Genomic DNA, 3,915 nt, shown 5'->3' on the forward strand with positions numbered 1-3,915 from the left:
AAAAAAAAAAAAAAAAAAAAAAAAAAAAAAAAAAAGATGAATGAAAGGCCTCAGGGAATGAGGCTTTAGAGGAGACTGACTCTTGAAAGCAATCGGGATCCAGGGTGTTAGTGTTACCGCTCTAAGGGGCAAGTTTTCCCTAATGCAAGTGTTGCAGTTCCGAGGGGGCAATGCCAATGGATGTGTTACAGCTCCGGAAAGACTTCTCCAATGGAAGTATTACAGCTCTGAGGGGAGAGGTTGCTCATGTGTAAGTGTGACAGCTAAAGAGAAACTTATCCTGGCAGTCTGGAGCCAAGGAATGCCACAAAGTCACATGGCACATCAAACGTCACTCAAGAGATTGGGAGAGATAACAGAGGGTGCTGCCTCTCCTGGGAGAAGCAGCAGGGAACTGGTGAGGAGACAGGCTTATACAGAGTTTCATGGGGAAGGAGTTTTCCAGGGTAAAGATTTCCAGGGTGAGGATTGGTGAGATTTCAAGCCAAACTCAAAGACTGGTGAGAGTTTGTGCTCAGGGATTCGTAGGTTTTGGAGCTGAGGAATTGGTGGGTTGGTGACAGGAAACTGTCACCAACAAGGATATTTAACCGGATTATAGGTTCCTGGTTTACAGTTGGAGATGGCACTACCCTCTGGAGGAATACTGCTTTATCTTTATCCTTCCAAATGGTCAATGAACCACAGCTCCAAAGGGGGCAGAAACACCAGTACTAGTGGCATATCTAGACATAACGAGAACTCTTCACACCTGTACTCACCAGTAAACCTCTATCTTGTTCCCAATATAGACCCACATATGGTTCTCTCTAAGTTGACCGGGCATTACTATGGGCAAAGGGACTTTAGGGTTTGGACATCCCATTCTTTTGCTCATAGAGCATCTTCATCTGTGGTCAAGCGGGCGGGCAACCACTCCCTGCTTGGACGGTAGAGAGTAGTCAGGGATGAGCCAAGAGCCTGCATTTGTTGTCTCAGGGTAATGCTGCCCAACCCCTGTATGCTCTGATGAGGGGAGGCAGGAGGCCATAAAGGACAAGGGGAGAACCCTATGTGACTAGCAGGGCGAGACCTAATACTTACCCAAGCAAGTCCACAGCTGTGTTTTCAAATGGGGTTTCTCCAACACTCTGTACCCTTGAAGAGACATTAGGTCCCCAACTCAGGTTATTTTGGATACACATTTCACATTGTATACCACCTGGGCTGTGCAGGAGAGTCAAAGGATGTATAAAAGTCAGCTTAGTAGGTCTTTATGAGCTTCCCAGATAAGGCGGGTCTTCTGGTGTAACTGACAGACCTGAGACTGTGGCCTCAGGAATTACCATCTCCAAATCCCCACCATCCATGTGGGAGGCAGATTCCACTTTCAGTCTGATACCGAGTGTTAATGAGTGCTAGGCTCCCATTCTGCCACTGGCCTAAATCAGTGCGTAAGGCACAGCTCTAGGTTCTATTGTTCCCTTGAAGGCTGCAAGCTTCACTCCTCAGTCTTTAGTTTCTTCCCTTGATGCCCTCCAAAGCACACAACTGTCACCTCTTCAGGTGACATACAGCATCTAAGAGTTCAAGGATTTCTTCTTATGTTTGCTTTGGTTTTGTTGGTTTGAGACAAGGTCTCACAATATTGCTCCGGCTGTCTTGGAACTCACTATGTAGACCAGGCAGACCTCAAACTCACAGAAACCTGCCTGCCTCTGCCTTCACCTTCGAGTGCCTGGATACCACTCCTGGCATGAATTCAAGGATTTCTTTGCCATGGGTTATATCTTTTCTTTCTGAGTTAGTTAGGCACTTTTTGTTCTATAAGGCTCATGTATGTGGAGGGTGGAAGGCATATTTAAGAGTCCATGTGTATATTGACATACACTTCAGCTGTAGTAGCAGGGCCCAGGTCAGTAAGAAGTTATGCCTTTGGCAGATATTTCAAGTCAATGAAGAAAATCAAGTTGACCACGGAGTACCCTGAAAGATATCCTTTCTCTTTCACAAAGCTGCCACCATTGGTGAAATACCCAGCATCCAGGGTCTAATTGGCTAGAGAATACCTCCCCCACAACTGATGCAGTCATGGTCTTGATGGTCTAGACTAACAACACTGGGTCTTGAGGTCTGAGGTCCACAGTACTTCCAGGTGAATGTGCAGGTTCTCATTCATTTCCTGGCAGCTGATCATCCAGGCATTATTTAGCCAGTATTGTCCCCTGTGCTCCGTAGCACTGTGAGTGTGGGGTTCAAAATGTTTGAGTCCTTGAGGCAGTCTAGTCCTCATTAACTAGCCCTGTCCCCATTTCCAGGCTTCTTTTTCAGGAAGGTAAAGATTGGTTGGCTCTGAGGGGCCAGGTGGATACAGAAAAATATATTTATTTTAAATCTTAAAAAGTTATGTACACTGGTGTTTTGCCTGCATATCTGTGTGAGAGTTAGATCCACTGGAACCTGAGTAACAGACAGTTGCGAGCTGCCATGTAAGTGCTAGGAATTGAACCCTGGTCCTCTGGAAGAGCAGGCAATGCTCTTAACCATCTCTCCAGTCCTGAGAATGGCAATTTTAAGGTCCAGACATGTGATGAAAGCAACCTTCCCCAGGGATGAGACCCAGGACAGGGTAGGGGTTACAGGGTCGGGTAGCAGGTTGCCTTGTTTACTGCTTATATATCCTGACCTGGACAACAACCACCTGTTTCTGTTCAGAGCCAGGCAGGAGAGTTGTGTCCAGGACGACTGGCAGGGCCAGAGGAGTCATAATTACAGCAGAATTCCTAAGACCCAAACAAGCTTGCTGTTTCAGAAAAGAACATACCACCACCATTTCTGCTGAACTATAGTACACTAGGGAGACCTTGCCTCTCTGTAGCACAGGTAATAATCTATTAGATGTGTACAGCTGTTAAGAAGCAAAGCACTTGGTAATGTGTGCAGGTTCACTGTGTGGCTTGAAAAGGCAAGCAGGTAATCCCAGAAGAGGCAGGGGCAGTTTGGGCTGATGGGAATTCTCCCCAAGCCCTACTTCTCTCAAGAAGTGTGACTGGAACACTACACTTACAGACCACGTGTGTAAGGCCAATGAGAGTCCTGGTTCCTGAGAGGTTTCTGCTCACAAAGAACTCGTGGCCCCAAACCAAGGCAGGGTTAGGGTTTATAAGGTCAAAAACCACAATTAACATTGTACTAGAGGTAGGTTGTGTGTGTGTGTGTGTGTGTGAACGTTTTAAAGGTTTCAGGTCAACTGGTTAATAGCAGTTTGTTTTATGTTGTAAAACAACAGACCTCTACCTCTGGAAGCTACAGATGTGGCAGCCTGAGAATCGTCTGCACAGAGAATGTGCTTGGCACGGGGGTGGGAAGTGGTTGGCTGAGCTAACACTAGGACAAAAGGGAGTTACTTTGGGCAGTACAATATAAGATGCTGAAGTGTTTGAGTCTGAGAGATGCACATCCTCCCTCAGACTTCCATCCATCCCTAGTTACATTTAATAACAATACAATGTAGTTGCTGTCAATAGATGTTACAGTGTATGGTGTAAGGAAAAGTACACATATGTCCACTACAAATGAAAAACTTATTTGTCTATCATTTATTTATTTGATCATTTATTTTTGAGACCGCATCTCACTGCAGCCCGGACTGGCCTGGAACTTAATTTGTAGACCAGGCTGGCCTAGAACTCAGAGAGGTCTGCCTGCCTCTGCTCTACCTCAATGCTGAGGTTAAAGGCAGGAACCACCATCCCTGTCTCAGAAGGAGCATCTAAAGAATACTTTCGAACCGTGGTTAATTGATTCTTCAAATGGAAAAACCTGGTGGAACCAAGAGCCAATAGTATCTCCAAATACAGAGACAAAGACATGAGTCCTATGATATGAGTCACTAGAGCCAACCTTGTCAAAGGAACTCCTATTCTGAACCCTTTA

This window comes from Mus caroli, chromosome 11, assembly GCF_900094665.2.
Source record: "Mus caroli chromosome 11, CAROLI_EIJ_v1.1, whole genome shotgun sequence".
Lineage (NCBI taxonomy): Eukaryota > Metazoa > Chordata > Mammalia > Rodentia > Muridae > Mus > Mus caroli.